Source organism: Loxodonta africana, chromosome 27 (genome assembly GCF_030014295.1).
Source record: "Loxodonta africana isolate mLoxAfr1 chromosome 27, mLoxAfr1.hap2, whole genome shotgun sequence".
In the NCBI taxonomy this organism is placed as follows: Eukaryota; Metazoa; Chordata; class Mammalia; order Proboscidea; family Elephantidae; genus Loxodonta; species Loxodonta africana.
Window position 1 is genome coordinate 3,863,836 of NC_087368.1, and position 15,494 is coordinate 3,879,329.

Genomic DNA, 15,494 nt, shown 5'->3' on the forward strand with positions numbered 1-15,494 from the left:
GGCAGCACAAAGAGCTCATGATGTCGATGGCTAGGACCTCTAGCACAATTTTGAATAAGAGCGGTGATAAAGGGCGTCCTTGTCTGGTTCTCGTTCTCAAGGGAAATGCTTTCAGGCTCTCTCCATTTAGAGTGATGTTGGCTGTTGGCTTTGTATAGATGCCCTTTATTATGTTGAGGAATTTTCCTTCAATTCCTATTTTGCTGAGCGTTTTTATCATAAATGGGTGTTGGACTTTGTCAAATGTCTTTTCTGTATCAATTGCTAAGATCATGTGGTTTTTGTCTTTTATTTTATATATATGGTGGATTACATTAATGGTTTTTCTAATATTAAAGCAGCCTTGCATACCTGGTATAAATCCCACTTGGTCATGGTGGATTATTTTTTTGATATGTTGTTGAATTCTATTGGCTCGAATTTTGTTGAGGATTTTTGCATCTATTTTCTTTTTTTGTGATGTCTTTACCTGGTTTTGGTATCAGGGATATGGTGGCTTCATAGAATGAGTTAGGTAGTATTCCATCTTTTTTTATGCTTTGAAATACCTTTAGTAGTAGTGGCGTTAACTCTTCTCTGGATGTTTGGTAGAACTCTGCAGTGAAGCCGTCCGGGCCAGGGGTTTTTTTTGTTGGGAGTTTTTTGATTACCGTTTCAATCTCTTTTTGTTATGGGTCTATTTAGTTGTTCTACTTCTGAATGTGTTAGTTTAGGTAGGTAGTGTTTTTCCAGGAATTCATCCATTTCTTCTAGGATTGCAAATTTCTTAGAGTACAATTTTTCATAATAATCTGATATTATTCTTTTAATTTCAGTTGGCTCTGTTGTGATGTGGTCCTTCTCGTTTCTTATTTGGGTTATTTGTTTCCTTTCCTGTATTTCTTTAGTCAGTCTAGCCAATGGTTTATCAATTTTGTTAATTTTTTCAAAGAACCAGCTTTTGGCTTTGTTAATTCTTTCAATTGTTTTTCTGTTCTCTAATTCATTTAGTTCAGCTCTAATTTTTATTATTTGTTTTCTTCTGGTGCCTGATGGATTCTTTTGTTGCTCAGTTTCTATTTGTTCAAGTTGTAGGGACAGTTCTCTGATTTGGGCTCTTTCTTCTTTTTGTATGTGTGCATTTATCGATATAAATTGGCCTCTGAGCACTGCTTTTGCTGTGTCCCAGAGGTTTTGATAGGACGTATTTTCATTCTCGTTGCTTTCTATGAATTTCCTTATTCCCTCCTTGATGTCTTCTATAACCCAGTCTTTTTTCAGGAGGGTATTGTTCATTTTCCAAGTATTTGATTTCTTTTCCCTAGTTTTTCTGTTATTGATCTCTAGTTTTATTGCCTTGTGGTCTGAGAAGATGCTTTGTAATATTTCGATGTTTTGGACTCTGCAAAGGTTTGTTTTATGGCCTAATATGTGGTCTATTCTGGAGAATGTTCCATGTGCGCTAGAAAAAAAAGTATATTTTGCAGCAGTTGGGTGGAGAGTTCTGTATAAGTCAATGAGGTCAAGTTGGTTGATTGTTGTAATTAGATCTTCTGTGTCTCTGTTGAGCTTCTTACTGGATGTCCTGTCCTTCTCTGAAAGTGGTGTGTTGAAGTCTCCTACTATAATTGTGGAGGTATCTATCTCGCTTTTCAATTCTGTTAAAATTTGATTTATGTATCTTGCAGCCCTGTCATTGGGTGCATAAATATTTAATATGGTTATGTCTTCCTGATCAATTGTCCCTTTTATCATTATATCGTGTCCTTCTTTATCCTTTGTGGTGGATTTAAGTCTAAAGTCTATTTTGTCAGAAATTAATATTGCTACTCCTCTTCTTTTTTGCTTATTGTTTGCTTGATATACTTTTTTCCATCCTTTGAGTTTTAGTTTGTTTGTGTCTCTAAGTCTAAGGTGTGTCTCTTGTAGGCAGCATATAGATGGATCGTGTTTCTTTATCCAGTCTGTGACTGTCTTTTTATTGGTGCATTTAGTCCATTTACATTCAGGGTAATTATAGATAAATAAGTTTTTAGTGCTGTCATTTTGATGCCTTTTCATGTGTGTTGTTGACAATTTCATTTTTCCGCATACTTTTTTGTGCTGAGGCGTTTTTCTTAGTAAATTGTGAGATCCTCATTTTCATAGTGCTTGACTTTATGTTAGTTGAGTCGTTACGTTTTTCTTGCTTTTTATCTTGAGTTATAGAGTTGTTATACCTTTTTGTGGTTACCTTATTATTTACCCCTATTTTTCTAAGTAAAAACCTAACTTGTATTGTTCTATATCGCCTTGTATCACTCTCCATATGGCAGTTCAATGTCTCCTGTATTTAGTCCCTCTTTTCGATTATTGTGATCTTTTACCTATTGACTTCCATGATTCCCTGTTATGTGTATTTATTTTTTTTTAATTAATCTTAATTTGTTTGTTTTTGTGATTTCCCTATTTGAGTTGATATCAGGACGTTCTGTTTTGTGACCTTGTGTTGTGCTGATATCTGATATTATTGGTTCTCTGACCAAACAATATCCTTTAGTATTTCTTGTAGCTTTGGTTTGATTTTTGCAAATTCTCTAAACTTGTGTTTGTCTGTAAATATCTTAATTTCGCCTTCATATTTCAGAGAGAGTTTTGCTGGGTATATGATCCTTGGCTGGCAGTTTTTCTCCTTCAGTGTTCTGTATATGTCGTCCCATTCCCTTCTTGCCTGCATGGTTTCTGCTGAGTAGTCAGAACATATTCTTATTGATTCTCCCTTGAAGGAAACCTTTCTTTTCTCCCTGGCTGCTTTTAAAATTTTCTGTTTATCTTTGGTTTTGGTGAGTTTGATGATAATATGTCTTGGTGATTTTCTTTTTGGATCAATCTTAAATGGGGTTCGATGAGCATCTTGGATAGATATCCTTTCGTCTTTCATGATGTCAGGGAAGTTTTCTGTCAGGAGTTCTTCAACTATTTTCTCTGTGTTTTCTGTCCCCCCTCCCTGTTCTGGGACTCCAATCACCCACAGGTTATCCTTCTTGATAGAGTCCCACATAATTCTTAGTGTTTCTTCATTTTTTTTAATTCTTTTATCCGATTTTTTTTCAGCTATGTTGGTGTTGATTCCCTGGTCCTCCAGATGTCCCAGTCTGCATTCTAATTGCTCGAGTCTGCTCCTCTGACTTCCTCGTGCGTTGTCTAATTCTGTTATTTTATTGTTAATCTTTTGGATTTCTACATGTTGTCTCTCTATGGATTCTTGCAACTTATTAATTTTTCCACTATGTTCTTGAATAATCTTTTTGAGTTCTTCAACAGTTTTATCAGTGTGTTCCTTGGCTTTTTCTGCAGTTATCCTAATTTCATTTGTGATATCATTAAGCATTCTGTAAATTAGTTTTTTATATTCTGTATCTGATAATTCCAAGATTGTATCTTCATTTGGGGAAGATTTTGATTCTTTTGTTTGGGGGGTTGGAGAAGCTGTCATGATCTGCTTCTTTAAGTGGTTTGATATGGATTGTTGTCTCTGAGCCATCACTGGGAAACTAGTTTTTCCAGAAAATCCGCTAAAAAAAAAAATGCAGTCAGATCCCTATCAGAGTTCTCCCTCTGGCTCAGGCTATTCAGATGTTAATGAAGCCGCCTGGGGAGGGTGGGGGAGGGAACAGAGAGATAGGAGAGTAGCACCTCAGAATATAGCCAGAGTTGCTTGTCTTGCTTGTAATGACTATTATATCTGAGATTCCCGCGGGCGCGTCGCCTATGTGTGCTGGCTGTGTGGAGATTGCCCCCGGGGGGTCTGGCCCACTGGAGTCACGGTCAGATCCTCCGCTTCCAGCCCCACGCCCAGCGTCAAGGCTCCCCTACTGGGACGGTGCACTCTCGACTCCAAAATCAGTCGCTGCCTCCTGGGGACTTCTCGTCCCTCCAGCCACGTGGCCATGCCGCCTCCGAGAACCAGTTGGGCCTCCTCCCGGGGTTAGTTCAGATGGGTGGAGCAGCTCCCCGTGCTTCTGCCGTGACCGAGTGTCCTGGCTGGGACGCTGTTCTCCCCGCTCCAATACCAGTCGCTGCCTCCCGGGAACTTCTCCTACTGGCTGCGTCCCACGCCGCCCACGCGACCCGGCTGGTCCCCTTCCCGGGGTTATTTCAGGGGGGTGGAGCAACTCCCCGTGTTTATGCCGTACCTGCCTCCAGTCCAAATCCCTGCGGGACGGTTCCCCAGCTCGGACGCTGCTCTTTCTGCTCCAAGACCAGTCACTGCCTCCTGGGGACTTCTCCTACCGGCTGTGTTCCATGCTGCCCGTGGAACCGGCTGGTTCCCCTCCCGGGGTTAGTTCAGGGGGGTGGAGCAGCTCTCTGTGCTTGTGCCGTACCTGACTGGTACGCTGGCTCCAGGCTCTGGAAACAATCGCTGCTTCCCCGTATTAGTTCGTTCTCCGTCTCTAAATCTGTGTTTATTGTTCAGGGTTCGTAGATTGTTATGTATGTGATCGATTCACTTGTTTTTCCGAGTCTTTTTTGTAAGAGGGATCCGAGGTAGCGTCTCCCTAGTCCGCCATCTTGGCTCCTTGCTTCCATCTTTTTTCCTGCTGTAAACGGTGCCGCAGTGAACATGGGTGTGCATATACTGTTTATGTGAAGGCTCTTATTTCTCAAGTATATATTCCAAGGAGTGGGATTGCTGGATCATTTGGTAGTTCTATGTCTAGCTTTCTAAGGAAGCGCCAAATTGATTTCCAAAGTAGTACCATTTTACTTTCCCACTAGCAGTGTATAAGTGTTCCAGTCTCTCTACATTTTCTTTAACATTTATTATTTTGTGTTTTTTGGATTAACAGTAGCCTTGTTGGGGTGAGATGGTATCTCATTGTAGTTTTGATTTACATTTCTGTAATAGCTAATGATCGTGAGCATTTCCTCATGTATCTGTTAGCCCCTGAATGTCTTTGGTGAAGAGCCTGTTCATGTCCTTTGCCCATTTTTTAATTGGGTTATTTGTCTTTTTGTTGTTGAGTTTTTGCTGTATCGTGTAGATTTTAGAGATCAGGTGCTGATCGGATTTTTCGTAGCCAAAAACTTTTTCCCAGCCTGTTGGTTAGACCTGCTGTATCTTTGTTGAGTTTCTTTCAAGTTGTTCTGTCCTTCGTCGAAAGTGATGTGTTAAAGTTTTCTACTACTGTTGTAGAACTTTCTGTTTTACTATTGTAGATCTCCCATTCTGTTGGAGTTTGCTTTATGTATTTTGGAGCTCTGTTATTAGGTACATAAATATTTATTATGATTATGTCCTTTTGGTGGATGAACCCTTTAATAGTTAATGATGCCCTTCTGTCTCTTATAATGGATGTTGACTTTAAGTCTGTTTTATCAGAGATTATTATTGCCACTCCTACTCTCTTTTGGTTACTATTTGTTTGATTTTTTTTTCCATCCTTTGATTTTTAACCTTTTATGTCCTCATGTCTGAAGTGTGTCTGTTGTAGGCAACATATTGATGGATCATGGATTATTTTTAATCCATTCTGCTACTCTCTGTCTCTTTTCTGTGTGATTATTGATAGGTATGAATTTACTGTTATTTTGTTATGCCTTTTTTTTTTTGGTGTTGGTAATGATTTCTTTGTTCCACTTAAATTTTTTTGCTAAGTTCTTTCTGTTTATGGATTTTCTTTCCATAACCTCAATTGTTGTTGACTTTGTGCTTACTGATTCTTTTTGATTTTCTTTTTGTTTGGTGAGTAGATTTATTAATTTTGCCTGTGGTTACTCTGAAATTTACCTTTATCTTCCTAAGTTTAAAACAGTCTGTTATAGCTTGATACCACCTTGACTTCCTCTCCATTTATTCCCCCTTTTTGTTTAGAAGTTGTCATTGTTTACAGACTGACAGCTCTGGTACCCTGTTTTCAGTTTTGCACTTTATTTTACTTTTGAGAATTCTTTATCTGTGTTGGTATCTGTGTGATGTTGTTATGTGTCTTAGTTTCAGATTGTTCTCTGATATTGTTGGTTCTCTGTGTGAAGGACTCCCTTTAATGTTGTTTTGAAAGGTTGGTCTGATTTTTACAAATTCCCTTATTTTTCTTTTATCTGAAAATGTTCTAGTTTTGTCATTATAGTTGAAAGACAGTTTTGCTGAGTATATGATTCTTGGTTGGCAGTTCTTTTCTTTGAGTGCTTTATATATGTCATCCCATTACATTCTTGGTACATGTTTTCTGCTGAGAAATCAGTGCTTAGTCTTATTGGTGCCCCCTTGTAGGTGATATTTTGTTTTTGTTGAGCTGCTCTTAGAATTCTTTCTTTGGTTTTGGAAAGTTTGATTATGATATGTGTTAGTGACTTTTTGGGGGTTCTGGCACTGACTCAACGGCGCTGGGTTTGGTTTGTTTGGTTTATCCCCTATGGGGTTTGTTGAGCTTCTTGGATGGAAACCTTCTCGTCTTTGATGATATTAGGGAAATTTTCTGGCAATAAATCTTTGAAAATTCTCTCTATACTTTTTTTTTTCTCTTCCTCGTCTGGAATTTCTATTATGTGTAAATTATTATTCTTGATAGTGTCCCATATACCTTTTAAGCTTTCTTCATTTTTTGTCATTCTTTTCTGTGATTGTTCCTCAAACAGCTTAGTAACAAGGAATTTGTTCTCTATTTTGTGGGTTCTTTCTCTCATTGATTAAATTCTATTTCTGTGTACTCCATTGCATTATTTACTTCTGATATTTTATTGTTAATCTTCTGAATTTCTAGTTGTTGTTTTTGTATGGTTTCTAATTGTCTATCTTGTCATTTTGTTCTTGTATTGTTTTCCTGAATTCTTCTAGGGTTTTCTCTGTGTTTTCCTTGATCTCTTTGATGGTCCTATATATGTCTTTTGAGTCCCTCATCAGGTGGTTCTATTACTGTTTCTTCCTCAGTAAGGTTTTCTGCTCCTTTATTTTGCTCACTTTTTTGAGCTGTCTTATCCTGTTTCTTCCTATGATTTGTTATTGTCTACTGTCTCTGAGGTATTAAGGTGTTAATTTATTTATGTATTTCTTTCTTGATTGTTTGTTTTGTGCTGATATTTTTTTATTATACTTTAGATGAGGGTTTAGAGTACAAACTAGCTTCTCACTAAATAGTTGGTACACATACTGTTTTGTGACATTGGATATCAACCCCACAACATGTCAACACTCTTCCTTCCTTGACCTTGGGTTCCCTGTTACCAGCTTTCCTGTCCCCACCTGCCTTCTCATCCTTGCCCCTGGGCTAGTGTGCCCCTTTAGTCTTGTTTTGTTTTATGGGCTTGTTGAATCTTTGGCTGAAGGGTGAGCCTCAGGAGTGACTTCATTACTGAGCTAAAAGTGTGATGGGGGCCATACTCTTGGGGTTTCTGTAGTCTGTCAAGCCAATAAGTCTGGTCTTTTTTTGTGAGTAAGAATTTTGTTCTACATTTTTCTCCATCTCTGTCCAGGGCCCTCTATTGTGATCCCTGTCAGAGCAGTCAGTGGTGGTAGCCAGGCACCATCTAGTTGCCCTGGACTCAATCTGGTGGAGGCTGTGGTAGTTTTGGTCCATTAGTCCTTTGGATTAATCTCTCCCTTGTGTCTTTAGTTTTCTTCATTCTACCTTGCTCCTGATGCATGCTAATTTGTTTTGTTTTGATGTATCCAGAGCCTTGTTTCTTTTCTTTCTCTTCAGAATGCCTTTATTCCTTTGTATTATTTATTTTGTGGTTCTGGCTTATTGTTACTTTGGTGGTATATTTTGGCTGAGCATGATTTCTTCTCACTATGGCGTAAGGTGGGTCACACTCATGTGTGAATCTTCTTTGGGTAGGCTCGTTTGTCTTCCCTTACTGGATTGAGTGGAGGTGGGAGAGCTGGTTCTTCTCCTGATATTTGGTGACAAGTGTTGGGTGTTCAGGTTCCTTCCATAGCATTTTTGGGACCATGGGATCCTTCTGGGTTAGTGATAGAGTTAGTGTGTTTTCTGGAGGTCAGGGCAGGATGTTTTCATATCCACCATGAGAGAGTGCTACCCAAATAGATGGGGTAGGCCCACTGTACATGCACAAATTGTTATCTCATTAGGTGTTAGGGTATCAAGGGGTTTCAGCACAAGTGTAGACAGCCTGCAAGAACTCTTTGGATGTGGGATGTGTGGCATTGCAGATGGGCAGATGTAGGCTGAGGGCACTAGGATCTCCTGATCATCATTTGGCAGAGGTTCAGTTGGCACCTGTCAGGATATATTGCCATTGCTGATCAGGTGATATGTCTTTCCAGCTGGTTACTGGAGCATGGGTGTAGGGAGCATTCTTACTGATCTCTGGGTTGGGCACTGTGTGTGTGCACTGCTGGTTTCCCAGTGGTTGGGTTGAGAGTGCATGGGTCAGGTGTCACTGGGTAGGTAGCACAGGAACTTGTGCCAGGTGGGTGGAATGGTGGGCGGGAGAGGGGAGTTTCACTCCTCCGATTGCCAGTCTGGTGGTGGGAGTGGTGGACTGGGTAGCACAGGGGTGGATGGAGCGTGCATGAGCCTCTGGTTGCAGGTCCGACAGCTTAGGACTGTGTGCTGTGGATTGCCAGCTGTGCAAGTTGGCATTAGAATGGACGGGGCAGATGAAAACCTCGGGTTGCAAGTCTGACAGCATGGGGCTGTGTGATGTGGATTGCCAAGTGGCGAAGGGAAGAGAGGCACACTCCTGGGAACTGGGAGGGAAGCGGGGAGCATAGAGAGGGAGCTGAGGCACTCCCCACAGAGTGCAACCAGTGATCAGGACCAGCTCTGACCAGATGCTGGGAGTGGGCTGTTCAGAGTCTGGTCAAGTGAGGGATCTCTAGTTGACACTTCAAGGATCCTCCACTCTGGCAGTGCCAGCTGCCCTAATGATCAGAAACTGCTGCTGGTGAGTAGTTCTGCCCTATTTTCTAGCTGAGTCTCTACTCTGTGTTTGCCTGGATCCCTAGGGCTCTCGCCTGCCTTCCTGCACTTTGCTTCCTTAGATATGGTTCATGTTTTGCTCACCTCGTTTTGTTCCACGTTTGTCTACACAGTATCTCTGTCTCTTAATGGGGGTTCTGTGAAGTTGCCTTCCTGAGCTCCTCACCCAGGAATGTAACTCACTTTGTCTTAAGATGGCCCCATGGTGCTGGGCTGTCTGGCAGGACGTCTAAAGTCTGTAAGTCTTGTTTGCTGTTTTCATTCAGTTCTCCTTCCCTTCGGTATTTGACTCATTTGCTGTTCTGGGTTCCCAGATTGTCATCTGTCTTAGTCATCTAGTGCTACTGTAATAGAAATACCACTAGTGGATGGCTTTAACAAAGAGAAGTTTATTCTGTCAAAGTCCAGTAGGTCAGAAGTCTGAATTCAGGGCGCCAGGTCCAGGGGAAGGCTTTCTGTCTTTGTCATCTCTGGAGGAATGTCCTTGTCATCAGTCGTCCCTTGGTCTGGGAGCATCTGAGTGCAGAAATGTCAGATCGAAAGGACACACCCTGTTCCCAGCACTGCATTCATGGTGGTGTGAGGTTCCCATGTCTCTCTGCTCGCTCCTCTCTCTCATATCTCAAAATAGATTGGCTTAAGACACTATCTAATCTTGCAGATCTCATCAGTATAACTGCCACTACTCCATCTCATTACATCATAGTGATAGGATTTACAACACGTAGAAAAATATCATGAAATGACAAAATGGTAGGCAATCACACTATACTGGAAATCATGGCCTAGCCAAGTTCACAGATATTTTTGGGGGACACAGTTCACTCCATGACATCATCTTTATCTGTTTCACTTGGTTTCTTGGTTCTCTGCTGTAGGGGGACAGCATGGTGTGTATGAGTAAGCTGCCATCTTGGGTCATTTCCTACTTCCTTAGGTTTTGTTTCTCTGGGAATATTCTATTTTTTGCCCTCAGTTTTGAAGGACAGTTTTGTCAGATACAGAATTATTAGTTGGCAGTTTTTTTTTTCTTTCATTGTTCTAAGTATGTGACCCCACTGCTTTCTGGCCTTCATGGTTTCTGAGGAGAAATTGATACTTAATCTTTTTGAAGATTCTTTGCATGGGATGATTTGCTTCTCTCTTGCTGCTTTCAAAACTCTTTATCTTTGGTGCTCATCAGCTTGATTATAATGTGTCTCACTGTGGATCTCTTTAGGTTTATCCTTGGAGTTCATTTTGCTTCTTGCATGCATAAATTCATTACTTTCATCAAATTTGGTAAGTTTTCAGCCATTATTTCTTCAAATGTTCTTTCTGTCCCTTTCTTACTTTCTCCTCATTCTGGGATTTCCATAATGTGTATATTGTCTGCATGATGGTGTCCTACAGTTCTGTTAGACTCTGTACATTGTTTTGAAATTCTTTTTTCTATCGGTTTCTCAGATCGAATTATTTCAATTGTCCTATCTTCAGGTTCACTGATTCTTCCTTCTGCCAGCTCGAATCTGCTGTTGAGCCCCTCTAGTGAATTTTTCATTTCAGTTATTGTACTTTTCTGTTTGCTTCTTTTTTGTATATATATAATTTATATCTCTACTGATATTCTCGCTTTGTTTATAGATTGTTTTTCTGATTTCCTTTAGTTCTTTATGTTTTCTTTTAGCTCTTTGAGCATATTTAAAAGAGTTGTTTAAAAGTCTTTATCTAGTAAGTCCAGTATTTTGGCTTTCTTGGGGATGATTTCTGTCACTTTGTTCCTTTGAATGGGCCATTCTCCCTTGTTTCTCTGTATACGTTGTGACTTTTTTAATTGAAAATCAGATATTTGAGTAATATTTTAACTCTTGAAATGAGATTCTCCCCCTTCTACCGGACTTCCCTTTCTTCCTCCATTCCTCTCTGTCTCTCTCTTTGTTTTGTTGTTGAAGTCCATTGGTTTAGTGACTTTCACAAATAATTTTTGCAAAGTCTGAATTACTCGATGTGTGTGTTCACTGAAGTCTCTGTTTCTTTAGGTTGTGCTCAGCTATTGTTCTGACAGAGTCTTCCATGAACACTAGGAGTTGAAAAGAAAAAGAAAAAAAATGAAAGAAAACAGGAAAAAGAAGCAAAGAGAAGGTAAGCAATGAGAGGAAAAGTCCTCTGTGGTCTTTGCAGATTGGGTCTGTCCTGCAACACTCCTTCAATACTTAGGAAGGTTTACGCTGACCTAGAGATCAACCCCAAGTGAACGTTAAAGGTGTTCTCAGGTCTTTTCTGGGTGAGCATCTTAACCTAGGCGTTTGTATGTCTTTTTAAATTCCTCAGTATACCTGGGTGCTTCTGAATGCCCCAGCTTCCCAAAGAAGCTCTCTTTGTGGCCCCTGACCTTACCCCACAGCTTTCTAATGTGTGTCTGAATCTTCCTGTCTTAGCCCAGGACTTTCAGTGAGCCTGCTACTCCTCCACCTGTACAACGTCTAAGATAGATGATTCAGAGACATGCGGTTTGCTTCAGTACTTTAGGTAGGCACTGACAGGTTCAAACAGACAAACATAGTACTTTGTGCATGAGGTTTGGTTTATTCCTTTCAGAATCCAGGACCAGAGTCCCAAGCTGAAAATATGGGTTTCCCCTTCAAGCTGGCTACTGAGCCAGGGCAGGGGAGAGGCATAGGCCAGTAACAGAAAGCCACACAATTTTCCTACCATTTTCTTGACGTTACCCCCTTCTTGATTCAGTGTTCGTTTGATTGCCATGCGCCTCTGAGTGTGTACCAGAGTTCTGACAAGGTTAATTCTGACAGATTCTACTTGCTTTTCATGTTTACTTGGTAGTCAGGAGCTTGGAGCTTTTTACTTTACCATCGTGGTGATATCATTCTAGCATTACTATGTTTCATTTGGTTCGCAAGTCTACAATTCATCTCTGTTTCTATGAGCTTAAACTTTTCAAATGGAATTATGACTTAGGTACAGTAAACTGCACAGATCATCAGTATACAGTCTGATGAGCTTTGAAAAATGCAAACAGCATGTAACCCACTATGAATATAAGGCTATTTCTGTCACATCAGTAATTTCAATTTGCCCCTTTCGAGTTAATTCTACTCCCCCTCCCCACAAGATAATTACCATAGCTTATTTTTGTCTGCTGTAGAATTTCATAGGAATGGATCACGCAACATGTCGTCTTTTATATCAGGCATTTCCTACCTTCTATGAATTTAAACTAAACTTTTCACTTTCTATGGTGCTACCCTTCCCTGCACATTTCATGTGGAGCAACCTGTCTTGAACTTGTTTAAATATCATGGGTAAAGAGAGGCCTAACTTTAAAAGTCAGAGAATGGCTTGGTATTTTGGAAATGGGTTTAGTACTTACTAGTTACCTGACCATATGAGTTTTGACAGTTAAGCTCTCTGAACATCACTCATCGCTTTTTTTTTTTTAAACAATTTTTATTGTGCTTTAAGTGAAACTTTACAAATCTAGTCAGTCTGTCACATACAAGCTTATATACACCTTACTCCATACTCCCCCTTACTGTCCCCCTAATGAGTCAGCCCGCTCCCTCCTTCCAGTCTCTCGTTTTGTGACAATTTTGCTAGTTTCTAACCCTCTCTACCCTCCCATCTCCCCTCCAGACAGGAGATGCCAACACAGTCTGAAGTGTCCTCCTGATACAAATAGCTCACTCTTCGTCAGCATCTCTCTGCAACCCATTGTCCAGTCCCTTCCATGTCTGATGAGTTGTCTTCGGGAATGGTTCCTGTCCTGGGCCAACAGAAGGTTTGGGAACCATGACAGCCGGGATTCCTCTAGTCTCAGTCAGACCATTAAGTCTGGTCTTTTTATGAGAATTTGGGGTTTGCATCCCACTGTTCTCCTGCTCCCTCAGGGGTTCTCTGTTGTGCTCCCTGTCAGGGCAGTCATGGGTTGTGGCCGGGCACCATCTAGTTCTTCTGGTCTCAGGATGATGTAAGTCTCTAGTTCATGTGGTCCTTTCTGTCCCTTGGGCTCATAGTCATCATATGACCTTTATGTTCTTCATTTTCCTTTGATCCAGGTGGGTTGAGACCAATTGATGCATCTTAGATGGCCGCTTGTTAGCATTTAAGACCCCAGATGCCACATTTCAAAGTGGGATGCAGAATGTTTTCATAATAGAATTATTTTGCCAATTGACTTAGAAGTCCCCTTAAGGCATAGTCCCCAAACCCACACTCTTGCTCCACTGACCTTTAAAGCATTCAGTTTATCCCGGAAACTTCTTTGCTTTTGGTCTAGTCCAGCTGAGCTGACCTTTTGTATATTGAGTATTGTCCTTCCCTTTACCTAAAGTAGTTCTTATCTACTAACTAATCAGTAAGTAACGCTCTCCCACCCTCCCTCCCTCCCCCCCATAACCACAAAAGTATGTGTTCTTTTCAGTTTATACTATTTCTCAAGATCTGTTAATAGTGGTCTTATACAGTATTTGTCCTTTTGCCTCTGAGTAATTTCACTCAGCATAATGCCTTCCAGGGTCCTCCATGTTATGAAATGTTTCGCAGATTCGTCACTGTTCTTTATCGATGCGTAGTATTCCATTGTGTGATTATACCACAATTTATTTAACCATTCATCCGTTGATGGACACCTTGGTTGCTTGCAGCTTTTTGCTATTGTAAACAGAGCTGCAATAAACAGGGGTGTGCATATATCTGTTCGTGTAAAGGCTCTTTTTTCCCTAGGGTATATTCTGAGGAGTGGGATTTCTGGGTTGTATGGTAGTTCTATTTTTAACATTTAAGAAAACGCCAGATAGATTTCCAAAGTGGTTGTACCATTTTACATTCCCACCAGCAGTGTGTAACTGTTCCAATCTCTCTGTAGCCTCTCCAGCATTTATTATTTTGTGTTTTTTGGATTAATACCAGCCTTGTTGGTGTGAGATAGAATCTCATCATAGTTTTAATTTGCATTTCTCTAATGGCTAATGATCGAGAGCATTTTCTCATGTATCTGTTAGCTGCCTGAATATCTTCTTTAGTCAGGTGCGTGTTCATATCCTTTGCCCACTTTTTGATTGGGTTGTTTGTCTTTTTGTGGTTGAGTTTTAACAGAATCATATAGATTTTAGAGATCAGGTGCTGGTCGGAGATGTCATAGCTGAAAAAATTTTCCCAATCTGTAGATGGTCTTTTTACTCTTTCGATGAAGTCTTTAGATGAGCATAGGTGTTTGATTTTTAGGAGCTCCCAGTTATCTGGTTTCTCGTCATTTTTGGTAATGTTTTGTATTCTGTTTATGCCTTGTATTAGGGCTCCTAAGGTTGTCCCTATTTTTTCTTCCATGATCTTTATCTTTTTAGTCTTTATGTTTAGGTCTTTGATCCACTTGGAGTTAGTTTTTGTGCATGGTGTGAGGTATGGGTCCTGTTTCATTTTTTTGCAAATGGATATCCAGTTATGCCAGCGCCATTTGTTAAAAAGAGTACCTTTTCCCCAATTAACTGACACTGGGCCTTTGTCAAATATCAGCTGCTCATATGTGGATGGATTTATGTCTGGGTTCTCAATTCTGTTCCATTGGTCTATGTGCCTTTTGTTGTACCAGTACCAGGCTGTTTTGACTACTGTGGCTGTATAATAGGTTCTAAAATCGGATAGAATGAGGCCTCCTACTTTCTTCTTCTTTTTCAGTAATGCTTTAATTATCCGGGACTTCTTTCCCTTCCATATGAAGTTGGTGATTTGTTTCTCCATCACATTAAAAAATGTCATTGGAATTTGGATCGGAAGTGCATTGTATGTATAGATGGCTTTTGGTAGAAGAGGCATTTTTACTATGTTAGTTCTTCCTATCCAGGAGCAAGGTATGTTTTTCCACTTTCGTAGGTCCTTTTTTCTTTCTTGCACTAGTACTTTGTAGTTTTGTTTGTATAGATCTTTTACATCTTTGGTAAGATTTATTCCTAAGTATTTTATCTTCTTGGGGGCTAATGTGAATGGTATTGATTTGGTGATTTCCTCTTTGATGTTCTTTTTGTTGATGTAGAGGAATCCAAGTGATTTTTGTATGTGTATGTTATAACCTGAGACTCTGCCAAACTCTTGTATTAGTTTCAGTAGTTTTCTGGAGGATTCCTTAGGGTTTTCTGTGTATAAGATCATGTCATCTGCAAAGAGAGATAATTTTACTTCCTCCTTGCCAATCCGGATGCCCTTTATTTCTTTGTCTAGCCTAATAGCTCTGGCTACGACCTCTAGCACAATGTTGAATAAGAGCGGTGATAAAGGGCATCCTTGTCTGGTTCCCGTTCTCAAAGGAAGTGCTTTCAGGCTCTCTCCATTTAGAATGATGTTGGCTGTTTGCTTTGTATAAAAAAAAAAAAAAATTAGATGCCCTTTATTATGTTGAGAGATTTTCCTTCAATTCCTATTTTGCTGAGAGTTTTTATTATAAATGGGTTTTGGACTTTGTCAAATGTCTTTTCTGCATCAATTGCTAAGATCATGTGGTTTTTGTCTGTTGTTTTATACATATGGTGGATTACATTAATAGTTTTTCTAATATTAAATCAACCTTGCATACCTGGTATAAATCCCACTTGGTCATGGTGG

At 40.0% G+C, this 15,494-nt stretch overlaps 1 long non-coding RNA gene across 5 annotated transcripts in view; it reads left to right on the plus strand.

Annotated features, from left to right (window-relative positions):
- Positions 1-15,494, plus strand: part of LOC111749362 (uncharacterized) — a 336,945-nt gene that overhangs the window by 93,218 nt on the left and 228,233 nt on the right. For all 5 annotated transcript variants that reach the window (XR_010319522.1, XR_010319524.1, XR_010319521.1 and 2 more), the window contains one exon: positions 10,922-11,024. This is a non-coding gene — a long non-coding RNA (uncharacterized LOC111749362). The remainder of the gene's footprint in view (positions 1-10,921; positions 11,025-15,494) is intronic.